Below are 20,128 nucleotides of genomic sequence, written 5' to 3'. Positions count from 1 at the left end.
TTACAATTTTCACGAGTGAGCTTAGCTCTCAAATAATGTCACAAAAATAAATATGCAACCACAAGAATTAGTTATTTGAATACATTGTAGTTGCACATTGCGATAACATTATCCAACTCAAAAAGAAAAATCCTCATCGAACTAATTTAGATACTAACTTCCATGCTTCTTTACTCTTTGAGGTTAACACTATCCCACCTTCTATATAAGTGATAGTGCCTCGGTACTCACAATTATTGAAAGCATGCTTCAACTTGCACCATAGGTGTGGAATGCTAGGAATAGTGGTTTTAGAAGGGGGGATGGTAGTTACTAATGATGAAGTATGCTTATTGGTACTCACTACTTGGCGTCATCGATGATGACAAAGCTATATTGAAAATTGTTGGTGTATCCTTGACTGAGAGTCCCTTTTTCTTGGATAAAACTTGAAAGTCTATTGAATTGGATACTGCAAAAGGCAGAAGAGTCATTGTTGATGGTTGAATAGGTAGTGGTTCAGATTTCTTTGCAACTTCTATACCTCTAATGAAAGCTTCACGTGATTTGCTTCATAGGGGGAGCAATAGTCTTCCACTTTCGTGCACATGGCATATATTGATGGCTTGCTAAATGCGTTGAACTCGAAGAGAGCTAGGAGTATTGTCCTACAATTTAGAACCTAAACCATCAAAAAAGGTTATTGTGAAAATACTATGTGGACCCATTTGCATGTTTAAGTAAGACGTCTCTCTCCATTGGTTCTTACTGACAAAGTTGATAAAACAAGGAAATTTAGCCAATAAAAATGGAAAGGCTTGACCTTGATGAGCAGAGAAAGTTCCTGAAGAGGATATTGATAAAACAAGGAAATTTAGCCAATAAAAATGGAAAGGATTGTCCTTGATGAGCGAAGAAAGTTCCTGAAGAGGATAATAGGGAGATGTTATAAGTAGGTCAATTAGAAGTGTTGAATTCGACTAACTGCTTTTTGAAGGATTAGGTCTCTTGCAATTTCAATAGCGAGTGTTAGTTCAAATAATTGGACTATTTCTTACGTGCCTTTTCTACCTTGCTTTTGTGTGGTTAGCTCGGCGGCATTAAGGTGAATGAAAAAGAGAGAGAAGTGCAAGTGACTCAGGGAGACGTGTCTAACCGTAGGTGAGTCGAGCTCCCTATGTGCGTATCTTGTAGCGCTTGTAACAATGTTAATTGTGTTGCTTATACTAAAAAGAGTCATTATTAATAAGTGGTTTATTCTTTTTATTTTGAGCTTTACTTGAGCACATTCTTGCTCCTCTCACGTTCTTCCTCCTGTCACTAGTTTTTAATATGATTCAAAGGCTAGGTTATTGCACTTTTCGCGGGAGTTGTGTGATTGCTTGCACTGAAAGTCTCCATGTTCAATAGAATCAAGTGCATCCATTGATTGTTCTTAATATAATGGTCATCAAATTTAGTCCCATTCTTGAAAAGTCTTCAAAGTAGGACTTCCTCTTCGACACCTTCACGATTGGAAAGCATCTATACGCGATCGGCACGCTTCCGAGTTTTGATTATCGAGATGATGTTTCGTTTGCGCAGAAGGGAACGTTGAGCTCCCCCACAAGGATTCGTTGCCGCATTTCTCGGGACAAGGTTGGGTTGGCCAATTTTAGTTCATGATATTGAAATCGACACCTTCGTCAAAGAGAGCATCGAGGACAATAAGTTTGTCCCTCGGATATGCTAGTGGTATTAACTCTTTGCCTCTAGGCTCAATATTCACAGCTTTGAAAGTATCTTTCGAATGCTAAGCAATTGTCATGTAAGGCAATTGATTAGCGTGCCATTGAATTTATGCGTGGACACATCCGGTCCGCTAGTCCTTGGCTGGTCTTCGTATTGGCTACCTCTAGCGATTTTTATGGAGGAGTTCTTGGATGGAATTTCTGTCCACATAAGAGTAAGCTCAAGGGTTTACAAACCCGGGTGGCTTGTATTCTAAAAACAGGCTATACCCTCCACTCCTACCTTGTTGACCTGTGGTAGGATGATGCGGCCACCACCGATTTTGGATTATACCCTAAGACTACTTGCTGGTACCTGTCCACATAAGAGTAAGCTCAAGGCTCAAGGCTCAAGGCTTTACAAACCTGGGTGGCTTGTATTCTAAAAACAGGCTATACCCTCCACTCCTATCTAGTCGATCCGTGGAGGGGCCACCTGCAGCTCAAAGGACCAAGTCACTGCCGATCTGCAGCGCCCTGAACTGAACCACTACTCTCGCCTACACAAGTATATTGCAGAGCTGGCTGCCTTTTCGGCAAAGGCAGGAACTCCGGAGCATTAAGATTTCATTCATGCTTTCGGGTCACTTCTCGCAGGCTCCCGATGGAGCTGAAGAAAGGGTGCCTGAAAGTCTGGATTCTAGTGCGACCTGTCCACCATATCACCACAATGCCCAGGACTATAGTTCTGTCATTAGCCGGGGCCATCTTGGGGCCTACAGCTCCAGTTACACTACAAAGTATAGGAAGGTTAACCCATACATGCACCGTTATCAATCTACAGTTTGAACTACCATGGCGGCCAAAATCCGCACAAGCTTCTCCAGTAGAGAGCTGCGGCTTCAGGCATTCATTCAATGAATGTCATGGGAGCTCTGCTGATTCCCTGGCCTTGCGCAGAACTAAAATTTCCGACTTCAAATGCCCCTGAAATTGCTGTCGTTGCACATACATGCCTTGCGTGCACTGTCTGTGTGAACCAGTTTGCATGCTATGCGATTGGTGCCTCTTCCACTTTGTTACGTCTGGAGCCTTCACACATTTTTTTCCTTGTTGCTTAGAACCCTTGTCACGGTGCACCCTCGACGTATCGAGGGAGAAACTCGGGAGCTGGGCAGGAGAGGCCTGCCTGTTTCCACCACATGGTATGTAATCATCGAGGGAGACCATGAGGTCATCTCATCCTCCCTTGGCACAAACCAAGCAAGTGCCGTGTGTGTGTGTGTGGTCGGAGCAGGACCTGGCAGCACAAGCCTAGAAGGAAGGATAGAGACCGAAAGATCAGTGCTGACTGACCTCTCCATCAGAATCCATGGCGCCGGAGCCACCAGCAGCAAGCAACAATTTCGAGCTTTGATCGCGCCAAAATAGACGCCGGCCTCCCGCCCCCATCCAAGCGTGTCCGCGAACACCCACGTGAGTCCGATAGTCGTCGAGATTCCGATTGCGGTCCGGTCCGTGCAAGCCCCCTGCGGCAGGCCGGGCCAGCAGGATCAAAGCTACGGAGCGGATCTGTGCTGCGGCGTCCAGCGCGGGGCCTGCCGCCTATCAGGCCAATGCGTCCGCTTAAACCGGCACCGGAGCAGTTGAAGGACAGAAGGGGTCGTTGGAGATCCCGCTCTCCCCCGACGGAACGAGCCTTGCCATGCGCTGCCAGAGCGAGCATGGGACCTTTTCTCTCTCAGCATTGCACCGACGACGAAGATTGGAAGGCGATCCGAGCGCGACGCTTGCAGCGGGAATGGGTCTGCAGGTTAGGTCTTCGCTCTGAATAGGGGCCGCGCGAACGCGAGCCCCCGCTGCCACAAATTATGACGTGCACTCTCCCACTCAGGGGAGATGCTAGGGTGCGGCCCGTCCGCAGTGCAATGGAGAGGCCGACCCTAGGCCATCGGCCTTCCTGATCACCGATAGACCCCGCCCAGGTAAGTATGCTGCTCTCCCCGCCAGGCTTCGCCTTAAGTAGTAGGTACCCCCCGCTGCCTCCCTCCCAGCAAGCACCCCATTCACGACCACACGCTGCAGGCTATACCTAAGGGACGAAAACGCCAACGTAAACGCAGCAGAGCTCTCCTCGAATTTGATATTCACCAAAAGTCTCCTCCTTTCCAAACTCCCTTTTTTCTTACAAATTCCCCCTTCTCGCATTTCATTGGTATTACAGGGGTACCAAGGTTACCTCACTTACCTCGAACGTTCGGGATGGTGCTTAACCGGTCACGCCAAGCTAGCGCCCCTGGTAAAGCTTACTTGCATGTAAAAAGGTCCATGACCAACTAAAAAGAACCACAAAATGGGTAGGATGCCTAAGGGGGATGGGGAAACCCTTAATATTTTTTAATTTAAAGGATGAGAAAGAATAGAATAGACTTTTCATCTGCGTACAAATTTTGAACTCTTGCTTTCAATTGGGAGAGTGAGAGTGAAAGTGTTGTGTGTGTGTGTGTGAGAGAGAGAGAGAGAGAGAGTGTGTGTGTGTGTGTGTGTGTGTGAGAAACTGAATGGGTGAAGCTTTGTTCTTCCTTCTCTTGAGCACTCTCTCGTGCCTAAGCTCATGCTTCCTTCTTGCATGCAAAGGCCATAGAGGGTTAAGAATGAAAGGAATACACTCAAGGGTCATGGAGCTTCACAAAGGCCTCCTCCTTCAAGCTTGGAAGCCACATACACTCACTACAAGCGAATCTCAGCATTCATAATACATGCGAGAGTCTAAGTGAGAGATGGCCATTGTACTTCATACATCAATTCTCTTGAAAAAATAAGTAGGTGCGCATGGTTTTAGGCACCCATTATGAATTGATCCTTTCCGAGGGTGCAAAGAGATTAGTGAGAGATGGCCACTGTACTTCATAGATCAATTCTCTTGAAAAAGTAAGTAGGTGCGCATCAATCGATCCCCTTTCCACTAGTGCGCACTTATGTGTGCTCCAGCACATTGGCACTTGCATTAACTCACCCTATGTGCACTTGAGTGTACCCTTGTGTACCTAGGGGCTGCATCTTGCATTGCATCCATAATCCCAAGTACTCTTGTGTCCACATAGAAGTCTCTGCACATCGAAACATTCACTAGCACTTTAAGACTTGCCATAATGTGTTGCACCTTGCACTAGTGTCGTATCTCAACCATACATGCACTATAAGTGCACTCTAGTGCAATTATTGTAGACACACTTCTTCTAAACAACCCTAATGCATGATGACCCACCTCTCTCTCTCTTCTTTCACAAGCCAACAACCATACTGTTTGTAGGGGAGGCTTGAGGGGGAGTAAGGAAAGACAATGAGGCCTTGTATGTGTACTTGCCACATCAAATTGCACACTCTTGTGCACTTGCATACACTTGAGTGCACTTGTGTACATTTGAGTGCACAAACATGTATGTGCACTTGCACTAGCACTAGCATGTACACTTGTGTGCACTAGAACCTTGCATTACCATTAAATCCATCTCTTCACACAATTCGTAGTACCCTTCCATATCATAGTGTATTAGTTCGAGTGCACTGCACTTGCATATGAACTTTCAACTTTGGTACATTATTTCCATTAAGCATTACCCACATGCACTAGTGCACATACATTTGTGCACTATCCCACTCCTACACACAATCTTTCATAACTACTTATAGTTAACATAAATATCATGTGTACTCATTATGAGCCTTGAATTCATTTAAGATCCCAACTGCACAGACAAGTGAATAGTAGTATGCCACTCATACATGCACTTGTTGCAAGAGTCTCTTTTGTCTCAATACCAACCCACTCCCACCTTGTTTGCAAGGGAAGTTTGGAGGGAAGAAGGTGGCATCTTGCAATGCACTAGTGTGCAATGGTGCGCTTGCATGCATTGGTGTGCACAAATGTGCATTGGCACTGGCACTCGCATAGACACATGCATGTGAACTTGAGTACCCTTGAGTGCACTAGTATCCACAACCCCACCCACTCTAGGTCCACTACTGCAAACCTTACATTTAGCCTCACTCAATTCACTTATGTGCTTGATTGCACATAGTGCAGTTGCTTTGACACTCACACACACTAACATTGGCACACTGACATGGACATGTGCATATACACACATGTGCACTTCTGATGCACTTGTGCTAGCAACTCTAAACACCTTAACCTAGTGCACAAAAACGTATATTGAGCCAACCATTGTGTACTTGTGTATGCTCGAGTGTACTTGTGTGAGCCTATGTATGCTTGAAATTAGTGCACTTACCTGTACATGCACTTAGGAGCAGTTGCACTTAGACTTAGGTGCGCCTACACCTAATTGTATTTGCCACCTAAATATTCTTGTAATTGCACATAGTCACACTTGTGTAGAGTGCACATGCACTATGCACTAACCCTGAACAACTGAGTCTCTGAGCTCACCTTAGGACACCTTTCTTCTCAATCTACATCTGCATACCTTAAGGCATGAGAAGGAATCATAACTCTACATGTTGAGCACTGTTGTTAAGCACTCTAAGCACACATATTAATTCACTTTCCACACATGTGCACTGTTGCACCCCATGTAGTCACTACATTCCACTCTCAATGCACACAATTGCATTTGCACATGCGCAAAGTGAAAAGAAAGGGTAAGTGCAATAATTAAAAAGGAAACTCGCAAGGGAAAAGAAATAAACTCAACATGGCAAAAAAAAACCGTCAAGAAAACCAGAAGGAAACACAATTAATCTAATGCAAGTATGCTACACGAAAGTGTTTTTTACACATTGTTTGATGGAAAGAGAGAGAGAATTTTTGCACAATTCATGAGCACAAGCAAGATTGTGACCAAGAAGACTTCACTTGCTCAATATTCAATGATCTAAAGAACAAGAAGAGATAAAGGTAGGAGACTCAAAAATAAGAAGCAAAACATAGATGTGACCTTCCAACGCCCACATCAAGGAGAGACCCCAGTCCTAGTAGATCCTAGACATTCAGAACACCCCTATACATGACCTAATTAACTAAGTTATCTAGTTAGACCACTGAGAAGCAAGAGAAACCACGAGGATGACACCAAGCACAATGGAGAGAATTGAGGGGCTGAGGCAATGCCTTGAATGACTTCCAAGCCTTAATCAACAACTTCTAGTAAGCTACAAAGTTTAATGTCTCCGATATGACTCGAGGTAATGGAAAAACTTTGGGAGAGCTGCAAGGCCAACGGATAAACACTCTTAACTAACAACTAGATCTTAACAATGAAACTAGACACTAGCTTGCAACCATGCAAGCAAAGATGGAAAATATCCATTGAATGTTATTGGATGCAAGAGTAATAGGATGGGGATAGGATTCCTTCTCAGGTCCCATGCAATGATGCCCTTGTTTGACTACTCTTATTTGATGCAAGTAGGGACCCACATTGCACAAACCATCCTAACCTGAATGGAAAACACTCTAGGTGCTAGAGACCAGGCAAAAATCCCCTTAATTGCAAAATAGGTAGATAATTACTGCACCGAGGATGACCCTAATAGCTTTATCAAAAAATTTGTGCAAGTCTATGATGCCAATAACCTTATTGGTGACACCAATCAAGTTCAAGCCTTTGAACTTTGCTTAGGAAAAAATGGACAAACCTGGTTTACTAATCTTGATGCTACTGAGAAGGCCTCCTTCATATTGCTTATGAACTTTGCTTAGGAAAAAATAGACAAACATGGTTGACTAATCTTGATGCTGCTGAGAAGTCCTCCTTCATATTGCTTATGGACATATTTAGTAAATGCTTCATAAAAACTAGCTATGGGGATAACCTCATTGTTCAACTCATAAACATCGAGTAGTAATGAGGATGAGAGCCCAAGAGATTACATCTCCAAGGTTTAGATTCTATACAAACAAATCTCTACCACCATAGAGCGACCCATCACCATGGCAGACAAAATCCTTCATCAAAGGCATCTACAATGAAAGGTTTTGTGAAACCTTGGTTAGGAACTCTGAACTTGATCGCTCCAACATCAATAATGTTTTGGATAAGCCTATCCATGTGGACCACCTCCACCATGAAATGGATTAGAGAGAAAAGGTCATATGGATCTTATTAGTCATGATTGTAGGGCAAAACTACACAGAAACCAAGGAAACCCAAGAGTTTATTGTAGATGTTATGAATTTGCAGCAATAACTACTTAAGAGAAAAAAAATCACTCAAAATTTCTAGATCCCACAACCAAAATGTATAATGCATTCATTGCAAGGATGGGGATCACCTACCTTTAGAATGTCCTCAACCACCTTGATCATGCATGAATTGTGGATGATTTGGCCATGAAGTACCATATTGTAGAGCCCCATGTAGCCTCTTTGCTCCTACATTTGCCTACCAACAATTTAACCATGGCCCAGACAGCCTCCACTTGCCCCATCATTGGCACTACTAGCCCCTCTATAGTGGCCATGCAATGAGCTGAGATTAACCCCTTAGGAATCCCTAGACCTCCTATGCCAATTGTCATGCACCCGCCTAGTGATGCCCTTGTCCACTTATATGAAGAACCAACAGAATAAGCAAAATACACAAGCCCTTTTGTCTATTACAATGAGGAAGGACGTCTAATCCTCATGGACTACTATCTTATACCCTTTATTATGTTGGTATGAGGTTGGAAATGAGGCATGTCTGCAAATTAGGACCCCATTGCCTATTGGAATTGTGGGCAACTATGGCATGTTTCCTTGAGGTGTCCAAAGAAACAAGAGTAGTCTAAGGTAGGTGATGATGACCAACATTGCCTTGAATGTGAAATTACACACATGTATCTAGATTATCCATAGTGTAAGGCAAGCAAAAGGAAGGTTGTAGTGCCATATATTCCTTTGAGCCTATTTATAGTGGAAAACGATGAAGATAGCCTTCCCATTCTTATGCATGCCATCACTCTCACACAAAGTAAGGTTGGGGGAGTGAGCATTGAAGGTCCCATGACTATGAATGGATCCATTATTGGCAAAAAGAGCACCAAGAAATGAGAAAGAGAGCTAAACTCAAACTTAAGAGAATGTTGCTGCCTCTAGCATAGAGAGTTCTACAATAGTACCATAGACTACTAAAGAAGCCATCACCAAGGATGAGGTATATCCTAACCTAGTTCAGCAGCAGCTAACTGCAATTTTCAAGGTTAAGGAATGGGTAAAGGTGACTCAAGATGAGTTCCAAATAGTGCAAGCTAATGAGATCCTGAACCTTCAAAGCCTATCCGATGCATCTCTTCAAGAAAAGAAATGACAAATTGATGAAATCACGACTGAACCCTTGAATGAACTACAACCCATAGAATAAGAGTCTTATCTTGTTCATGATACAAGCAAGTCTCATTATATATATGAGGACATCAAACCAACCATTATCTTGCATCCACAAAAATTACCATTTTACTTGGAAAATTTTTCAAATGTATCTCATTAATTTGTGAAGGATTAAAATATTGGGTAGAAGGAATGAACCTTGCCAAATTTCACCATATTCTACAACTCAGCTTTAATACACCTCCAACCTTAAGTGCTTTAGGGGTTAACACATTTTGGGGAAAGGAGCCAAGCAACATGCTATTCTTCCCATGGAGACCCTTGGAGATACTATTTGGCAAGGAATCATTGACAGTGGAACATGTGTGAGGATAATGAATCAAGATGTACTCCAAGCTTGGAAAAATCCATTGATTGAACTAGTACATTTTAATCCCAGATCACCAATGGTTTTAAAGTTAGACCAATAAGGGTTCTAAGATATTGGCTTATCGAGATCGTTGGGGTACAACAAGGTTATGCAATGCATGTCTTGTCGAGGACTTGGGCAATGGTCTAGTCTTTTAAAGAAATAAGAAGGAGGCAGTTTGCATCGAGATAGTGTCTTAGTGGAAAACCTCACTGGTTGACTTGGACCCTATCTTAACACTCTTGCGTGGAGATTCTAACAAGCGTGCAACCCCTTGGGGATATATTTCCTCTCTTGAGGATGAACATGATTGGATACACATTCACGCCACTTAGAACTACCATTTATAGAAGAGCTAGAGTATCAATCAATCTATGAACGCTTGAGTCAAGAAAATGCATGAGATTTCAAACCTCATGATAGATCCTCCAGTAGAATCAATCTATATGCTACTCTTTATGATGGCCCTTGACTCAGTAAATGTGCAAATTTTTTAGGCGATCCTACTGTAATGGACAAGCTTGCATTACACAAGGTTCTCAGCTAGTGGTAGCCATGTTTTCATAATCAGGTAGACACTAATTCGGCCATCTTCAAAGAATTGTTAAGCAGCCTCACATGTCACCTGTATCAAGTCACATTTGATTTTCATAATAGCCTTTTTGCCTCATTAATGAAGGAATAAGGTGTAGATGCCAAGGAAGTGAGTGACTCCAAGGATGGTCAATTAGTTTAGGACGATGATGATTCTAAGTCTGATATAGCAGATTACGACATAGATAGCTATACCATTAAACAAATCTATACGAACCCCAAACCCTCTTAGACCTCGAGCTTACTCATTGGCATGGGTATTGTGAGATTGCACTTAGAGTTGGAATGGCTCCAATATCTCAAGGTGCTTGACTATGAACATCACTATCCTGGTCCTAAGGTGGTCATAATCAAAGGCAACCTAGTTCAAGTCCCAGAGAACACCACAACAAGTTCTAACTCTAATATGGGTAGAAGTAGTGATTCTAACCTAGAAATTCCTCAACCAACCCAATCTACTAAGTCTAAGTCCAAACTTTCTGTCCATTTAAGGTGAAAACACCTAAAATGCAATACTCACAAAACAACGAGTCGAAAGAGATTCACGAAGTTCAAAAAAAGTAGCCGGGTAGTAGTATTGTTAGGCACAAAGCGCAAGGCACATCTAATGAACCCATTGAGGGACCAACAAAGATCAAAGAAGTAAACATTGCAACATCAAGGGAATCCTCTAAACTTGTTTACATTTCTAAGAGCCTCATCGTAGAGGATGAGGAACAATTGATCAACTTGATGAAAGAATACCAAGAGATATGGGTGAGAGATTCATTGGTTACTAAAAGTAGGATTCATCTATGAAATATAGCATATTGCCTAGGTATCATCGATCATTGTAGTACTCAAGAAGAATGGGAAATTTTATGCATACATCAATTATAAAAAGTTGAATGCTATAAGTAAGTAAGAGAGATCAATATTCCTTGCCATACGTGATCATATGATTGAGCAAGTAGCAGGGAAGGAAGCTTGCAGGTTCTTCGATAGGTTTCATGTGGGATCTTATATAAGGTGGGCCACCATGTGCCCTTCATTACCAATACCTACATAATGATACCCTTATTCTTTGTCATCTTCACTTGTACACGACTTTGTGATTGTACTTACGAAAGGGTGCCCTTCCTTTTCAATACCTACCATTGTGCATATGGTCATCATTCCCAGCCTATATGCAATCACTACATTAGCCACATGTATTCCTATTCATAACTACTCCACTCAAGCTACACCTCGTCCCACTCGATAACTAAAATACTCAAGGATAAAACTTGATTACCCCAACAATCAATTGCCACTATTCAACCAGTGCTAAACCCATTGAGATTGACCCATAAAAGGTCACACTATCACATGCTTGATACCCCATCACAATCCTTGTTGTTTCTCTAGCACTTGTTTATGCCTGTCACTTAGTTACTTGCTATCGCCAGCCTGACTTGCACTCCCTATTGACTATGCTACATGTGTTGCCATGCTCTACTACCCGCCTAAGTACCACCATGGACCACTATAGCTCCACAAAAGTGGCAATAGTGAGAGATCTCTTGAGGAAGTGTTCTAATATGGATATTCTTTAGGTTTAGGATGCCTTTTAGAGGTTTAGGACCTCTTGAATTGACAATGAGAATAATATATAATAGATTCTTCCCCCCCACATGATGTTAGACACTTAACTTTTAAGCATATTAACAATTAATTAATGTAACAAAATACTTGACGCCACCAAGAGATATATTTTTGTAGGCTCCCAAACATATATATATGCACAACATCAAATATATTACTGCTTATTTAAAACATTGTCATGCCAAAAAGTTGTCCTGCTTGCTTTCCAAACTAACATGCTTCATAGACCTTATGTAATTCTGATACTATAAATGCAAGCAAAACCTATAAGCAACCATTTGGACTATCTTAGCCTTTATACATTTGCATATCTAATATGTTTGTATTATATTATGGATTCTAGCATCCAAAGTAAACATGCGACTAACTCTACTTCCTTTTGCAATCAACTTGTACTTATTATTAAAGTCTTGCACAAAACATCTCTTTGCATTAACGTAACATGCAGCCATGGCTCTATCACCTAAAAAACAAACACCGAATTCTTGGTGACGGATTGGACATCTAATACATCTAATACATCTAATAACCACTTTGTCTCACCATCAAGCAAGGAAAAATGAAAATTTTACCATGCATGAAATCGAGTAGCATGAATCATTACTAGTCTCTACATAACCTAGACTTTGTAAATCCTACATCTATCAAAAACATTCGACATGGTTGGTCATATGATTAGATTCACTTGAATCAACATACCATATATCATCACTTGTTTCCTTTCCTATAACAACATTACATCACATGATGCATAACAAACGTATACTTAGTTTTACTATCATTCTACATTGAAGATTAGGTATACTTTTATTGCTACTATTTACCATTGCAAATGTCACCTTCTTATCATAAGAATGGATTGTACTATGGTCTTTTCTTCCATAGTAATGATAGATAATACCAAAATTACTAGAATCTTTGTTTTATCATCCATCTCTTTCTCTAAAGCTCCTCTTATCTCTACAATTACCACCACCTCCGAAAATTTGCATGCCATCAAACTATTTATTTAACGTGTTTTATTGGTTATCACCAGCACATCCCATACTATGGCCTCTTGAAGAGGGCCCACTGTATTCCCTTCTTGAACTTGAGTAGAATGCTTAGAATTTCTCACTACTTCTTTCTAATGATTCACCCTATATACTAATCTCTTCATAATCATGAGAGAGACCTTCAAAATCTAGAAACGACTTCCATACATTGATAAAAGTAATAAAATATATTCAATCATTTTCATTATTAATACCACCAAAAGTAGATGAAAGCAAATCATCATTATCAGGCATTGCATCAACAGCTATCAAAGCATCTACAATACTCCTCACCTTCAAAACATACTCATTTATAGACATTTCCTCTTTCTTCAAAGTGTGAATATCTTGTTGAGTTGAACCTTCCATACCTTTGTATTTACTAAAAACATATATTCAAAGGTGGTTCAAGTTGCATGTGAACACCTAATGTTTCTTATATACCCCAACACAGTGTTATCAATGATTATTGGAAATAACTAATGCATTACTTTTTTATTGTTTGTATTCTATTTTTTCAATGCCTTTAACTCTTCTGCAGTAGTTGAAGGATCACTTAGCTCTGGTTTCTTTTCTTCACCTAAAACGAACTTGTTGGGAGGGTTTACCAAGTACTTTCCTTATGAATTGGCATATAATACCTCACTAATAATATCAAATATCCTCATTATTGAAATACAATTAGGACTAGTCAAAAATGTGTGGCCTTTATCGTATTTAAACATTACGATTTAATTTTTCTAAGCACACATGTGTTTAATGATGTGCGTGTATGCAAATGTGACAACTTTTCACATTCCATTAACTAAATTACTTTGCCAATATAAAATAACTTGTTTTTGAAGTGGACATTTTTGAACATTGTTTTAGTTTAAACAAAATGCGGACACACATTGTTTATTAAGTTGAACTGAATAATGGGGACATTACAAATTGGTACCCTTATTCTTTATTATCATCACTTATATATGACTCTATAATGCATACTTACAAAAGGGTGCCCACCCTTACCAATACCTATCATGATGAACATTATTATCATTCCTACCATATACGCCATCACTACATTAGACACATGTCTTCATATTCATAACTATTTTGATCAAGCCACACCTCGTCCCACTTGATAACTCCAATGCTCAAGGACAAAACTCAATTTTCCCAACAACCAAATCCCACCCTTCGATTAATGCTGGAACTACTGACTACTCCATCAAGGCTCACATGTCTTACTATCACATACTCAACAACCCTAGTGCCTATTCATGCATGTCACTAAGTTACTTTCCACCATTAGTGTGTCTTATGCTCCCTCTTGATTGTGCTACATGCATTGCCCCACTCTATTGCTCCCCCTAGTACCACCAAGGACCATTATTGCACTACACAAATGGGGAGAGAGAGAGAGAGAGAGAGAGAGAGAGAGAGAGAGAGAGAGAGAGAGAGAGAGAGAGAGAGAGAGAGAGAGAGAGAGAGAGAGAGAGAGAGAGAGAGAGAGAGAGAGAGAGAGAGAGTTGTCTTTGTTAGACAAAAGGAGAGAAATCCACATTTGAATTGGTTTGGAATATCCTTGTGGTTCAAGATGCCTTCTAGAGGTTGGGACCGCCCAAACCTACATTGAAAATGATATATAATAGATTCTCCTTCTCCATTTGACCTCAAACAAACACTTAACTTTTAAACATTTTTTGCTTCAATAGTAGCCTTGAAATTTTTGAGGTGATCAAGCACTTCATTCTTTTCCATCACAAAATACATTCACAACTTTCTAAAACAATTAGTGAATGCAACAAACTACTTGGTGCCACCAAAACATATATATGCACAACATCATATATATTACTACTTATGATATTGTCATGTAAAAGAGGTTGTCCTACTTGTTTCCCAAATTGATATGCTTCATAGATCTCATGTAATTCAGCAACTCTAAATGCAAGAAAACCTTTAAGTGACCCTTTGGACTGTATTAATTTTAGTCTTTACACATTTGCATATCCAATATGTTTGTATTATAGTAGGAATTCTAGCATTCAAAGCAAACATGCGACTAACTCTACTTCCTTTTGCAATCAACTTATACTTATTATTAAAGTCTTCCACAAAACATCCCTTTGCATTAAATCTATGTAGCCCTAACTTTACCATCTAACATATAGACACCAAATTTTTTGTGACAAATGGCACATTTAATACATTTGATAGACAACTTTCTCACCATCATGCAAAGATAAAGGAAACTTTTACAATTCATGAAATCGAGTAGCATGAATCATTACCCATCTCTACATAACCTGGACTTTATAAATCTTGCATCTTGCAAAACCATTCAGCATGGTAACAAAATATTTTCAATCATTTGTTTATTAAGACTACCCAAAGTAGATGAAAACAAATCATCATCACCAAGCATTGCGTCAAGAGTAACCAAAGCATCTACAATGCTCCTCACCTTCAAAATGTTTTCCATGCCTTTAACTCTTCTGCAATAGCTGAAATATTACTTTTTTGTCGTTTGTATTCCATGTTTTCCACGCCTTTAACTCTTCTGCAATAGTTGAAATATCACTTAGCTCTCATTTCTTTTCTTCACATGAAAAAAACTCTACTTTCACCTATGAATTGGAATATAACGCATCACTAATAATAACAAATATCCTCATTATTGAAATACAGTTAAGGCTAGTTAAAATTTGTGGCCTTCATTGTCTTCAAATGCTATGATTCTTTAAAGCCTTAACCATGTGTTTATACTCAACATTTTTCCCTTCTTATAGCTTGAATGTATTGTGCCCATATAATTTCTTAGCTAAACTCTTAAGTGTTGTGTGCCAAAGAGGTGGCATCATTATGTTCTAGGTCAAGCCACTCATAAATTCAAATTGAAGCAAATTCTCACGAGTTTAGACCCATTGAGGTTAGGTATAAATGGATCTTGGCAAGCAAGCTTGTAGCGATCTTGGCAACTTAATTGCAAATTGAGGATTTCTCCAAGCCCCTAGCAAGGTTGGCATCCTCTTGTTAGCTTTGTGTGTTGTCTTTTTGCATAGCCCTAGATCTTGATGTACCTCTAAATGAATCCTTGCCATCAAGTAATGGACTCAACATGATGTTCATGGATCTTGGCACTTCCCTGAATGTGGCCTTGTAATGATTTGAATTCAACAATTGGTAGTTTAATTGGCCAATTTCCCACCCAAATTGCAAAGGACTAATGTCTTAATGGATCTAAATCTAGGAGGCTAGGAGGTGTTAGTGGGTGAGACTAAAAGTGCATCCAAGATTCTAATCATGCAAAATATGGTGGCCTGGAGATATTGAAAGTTTGAGCTAACTTTATTGAGGACTACATACAAATATTCAACAAGTGGATGAGCTAAATTGTTATGCACACTAATGTACTAGTGGTCTCGACCCAAGGAAGTGCCAAAAACTATCATGCGGTTGATGTAGACATGCTTAGGATGTGAGAATAGGGTGCCTAGGGTTGAGATGTGCATTTAAGGAATGGTGTAGGCATGTGGAATCTAACCAAGGTTATTTGGGGGGGGGGGGGGGGGGTCCTAAGGTTGAGTGAGTGGTCAAGTACCCATGTGCCCTCAAAGAGAGATGGGTTCTTATGCCTAACTACTCAAAGGAATATTCTAAGTGAAAGTGCCTAGGGTGTGTGTATGGTGGTTTTAGGAAAGGGAGATTCTTATGCTTAGTGATATGGACAATGTGGTAGCTAGCTATGAAAAACCCTACGAGTGTGCGTGTGTTTGTTTGAGCCATACTAATGGAGTCCCTAAGGCTGTGGGTGTGAATGTGACATGCAATGGGTGACCATGCACATGCGAGTGAGGGATCTAGAGTGTCTATAAATAAGGTGTGTAGCCGTGTCTAGGTGTATGCTTGCATGTTCTAAACAATGGGGGCCTCTAAACTATGATTGAGTGTGATCTAAGTGTATGCGCCTAGGTGAGGTGCACATTCCAAAATGTAATTTTGAGTTGTTGAGACTATGTTAGCCATGTGCCCTCACACTACTTGTGTAATAATAGGTGCACTAAAGATAAGTTGTGTGTGCCTAAACACTTAGGTGCTTGGGTGATTATCCAAAGAATGCATAAGCACTGCCTAGACTAGTATTTGCGCATGAGTAACTTCTAATTGCTATGCACATGTATGGTGGGTACAAGTGCTCACCTATGGATCCTTCCTTTTGTGTGGGAGTGCAAAGGTGTATCCTTAGAACTTATGTCCACAAACATCCATGTGTGGTGTGACTAGGTACTCCTAACTAATTATGAGTGTGTAAGAAAGATTATCAACTAAGTGCCTAAGCTAGGTGCCTCCAATGCTCTACAAGGTTGTTCCATGGCTCTAGAAAGAAGAAGCTTGAGAGTTGCGAGACTTACGAAAGGTGGTGGAACTATTTGAGGCACGGAACATCCAGAAATGTGAGCGAAAATATGTGCAACAACCTAGCCCCGATCATACCAACCTAGGTTCCACCATCTCTGTTAGTCAATAATAATATATGAAAGAGTGGAAAAAAAGGTTGCATAAAACATTAATAGCTAAGATTGAATCATAAAAACTAAGTTAATTTTGGAAAGACATTTAGATTATGTGCATTATAGCAAACCGATTAACTAGCTTTCATCATCATTATAAAAGAAATAAAAAAGATCGATTCTAGCTATCCTCCAATTCATGGTGGATGAAAAATTAGTTAGGTTTCGCATACAACTTTTATCTTGGAAAACAACATGATTAACTTAGTCCTAAGTTAGGTAATAAACCTAGGAAATTTGGTTTTAAAAAAATGGAAAAATCTTGGTAAACTTGCATAGTCTTAGGAAAATAAACTTAGTAAATTGTAAAGTCACCCTAGAGGAGAGGTAAAGAAGTCTATTTCCATTTTGTCTAGTATTGTGTGATGGTTTAGATTTTAGATTCTCCTCCCTTACAATTAGACACTTAGGTTAGAATTGTCTAAGGGTTGTCCTCAGCTAGAACATAACCCGATCAATGATGGATCATATAACTATGACTAAAAGAAGGGTCGAATGACCCCCTCCTAAGGACAAATGGTATCCTTTGGAAATACAAAACAATTATCTTCACAATAGGAAAAACCAATCATTAATACTCTCAAAACTACCATACTCCAAGAGACTCTCAACTCTTAGATGGTTTGATTGAACAAGTCAAAGGCTTGTTAGGTATATCATTAAGAAATGAACTTATATTGGACCGAACACTAAAGGAACAATGCAAGAGCAAATCATATATCCTAGGAGGATCGATCTTAAGCAAAGATCAAATAGTAATAACAATCTTAAGGGGGGTTGAAGACTCGCACCCAAAGTGGTAACTTACTAGACTCAGTTCATAGTTGAAACCTTGAATTATCTCTAAGGATAAGAGCAACCCAAGATTGTTCAAGATTGTCTTCTAGGGTAAATCAACTTTTGAAAGAAGTACTCGATGTGATTTTGATTATGCATACAATTGACGACTGATGTACCAAGAATGAATTGCTTGTGATTGTAAGGCATATTTTGACTGAATCTAATCTGAATCAAGTTAAATATAAGAAAGGATGCACTAGCCTTCCCCCAAGGCTAGTTGTAGGGACCCTATTCTATACGGGGGTCAAAATCACTGCTTTGAGAAGCTCAAATCGAGCCTATTGTGAGAGGTCGCTTTGTGGGGAGTTTAATTAGATAAGAGTAGGTAGGGGTGCCAAGGGGGCTCTAGCTAGTAAGGTCCTTAACTCCTAGGATTTTCCTAATTCTCTAGCTAACCTAGAATGGTCTTTTTGGGGCCTTGATACTAGTTAACGGGGTAAAATCTTAAAGGATATTAGACCTTTGGGTTAAATTGTAACAAGAAACCTTCAAAGCAATAAACGAGTTGTTTGACAATGATTGTTTGATCTTGCTTTTGTGTTGGGCTCTAAGTTATGTGAATGAATCTTGTGCTATAAAAGGCTAATTAAGAAAGCTAATTTTAAGTGTCCAAATATAACTATGGTAGGTAATTAGGTAAGTAAAGTGGCCCATGGAGGAAAGTAGGAGGGCATGACCCATGACGGGTTCTTTGTCCTATGGCAAGGTGGTCCCAGTTAGTTGGGAGCTTGTTATATGAGTCACGCTAGCTAGGAAATTACACTGATCCAAAAACTGTTGACTGAGAATATTGACTTCATGTCATTTTAGGGGATTGGAGTGAGATGCCTTATGGATAGATGGGTCAATGTGTTGCTATTCCCCTCATTTCTCACTCTCTTTGGACCTGGATCTAGGTCGATCCTAGTTGGGTTTGGCCATAACATTTTTGCCACAATGTAGATTCAAGAAACCTAAGCAAGTAATCCCATATCATTCCAAGCAGTGTTGGGAGTCATTGCTCAGAATCATGGCCCTAAAAGTAGTTTCAAGTGGCATGTCACATGTGGTATCAGAGCCTAAACCAAATTAGGATTGTTTTGGAGAAATTTGTGAAGGATTGTTAACTTAAAATTGAAGTTAAAGAATTGTGTATTACTAATGATAAATGAACCTATGGCAAAGTATGGGAGCTTGGGATTTTTTCCTAGTATTCTAAGCCATGTACATGTAAACGATGCACTCTTGTGATTATGGATGAAGGAGAGAGCTGATGCACATCCTAGACCAATTGTACAATCCATCCCCATTGTACCAAGAAAGAATATGGGTTTGGGATGAGTGTTACTATTACACAGATGTTGATAATTTCCATCACATCTAGACAAACTTAAAGAGAATTCAATGGATGGAGAATTTGAGGGTCGTAACTGCCTTTATATTCCCCCCATCTAGGAGAAATCCCACCTTGTATACCCACCATTAAGCAATTTGCATGGACTGTTATGTTTATGATGAAGTGGAAAGAGTGATCTGGCTAATAGAGTGATCTTCACCGACAACCATTGAGGGTGATACGAGCTTTCATCCTAAGAGGATAGGGATGTGAGTATGGGCTGCCCTCTATATTCATCAATAGAGCATGAGACATAGGGTGGGATGAGTGACCGGTCCATTTCTCTTTGATTTAATGGAGAGGTGGGATATGTGAATGGAGTGTTACATGCATGGGTTGGGCCTCTAAATGCACAAAGCATGATCTGTTCTATGCACGATGCTATAAGGTTCTTCCCTTTTTTCACTATATGCCTGTATAGGCGAAATGCACAATTGCACCATCAATTGTGCACAAGGCATATAATCTTCACATAAGTAACAATGAGGATTACATCAATGGATGTCAAGATTTGGGCTTTCCTCCTATATTTATCAATAGAGTGTAAGACAGAGGGAGAGGCTAATTGTAACAAATCTTCTAATTTTTTCAACAAATTGAGAGGTGAGGTTTGAGGGACATTACGAAAATTGGTGATCGTATATGTTCTTGTTTCCCTATGCACACATGAGAC

General features: G+C 40.1%; 1 non-coding gene across 1 annotated transcript; it reads right to left on the bottom strand.

Annotated features, from left to right (window-relative positions):
* Positions 1 to 3,519: 3,519 nt before the first annotated feature.
* On the bottom strand, positions 3,520 to 3,681 carry LOC148015936 (U1 spliceosomal RNA). The gene has a single exon (XR_015688245.1). It is a non-coding gene; the product is annotated as a U1 spliceosomal RNA (small nuclear RNA).
* Positions 3,682 to 20,128: the final 16,447 nt, after the last annotated feature.

The sequence above is a fragment of the Lygodium microphyllum genome, chromosome 23 (genome assembly GCF_053477565.2).
Source record: "Lygodium microphyllum isolate KBCC chromosome 23, Lygodium_microphyllum_v1.1.10, whole genome shotgun sequence".
Lineage (NCBI taxonomy): Eukaryota > Viridiplantae > Streptophyta > Polypodiopsida > Schizaeales > Lygodiaceae > Lygodium > Lygodium microphyllum.
The sequence above is the reverse complement of the archived record's forward strand: the minus strand, read 5'-3'. Positions and strand labels throughout refer to the sequence as shown.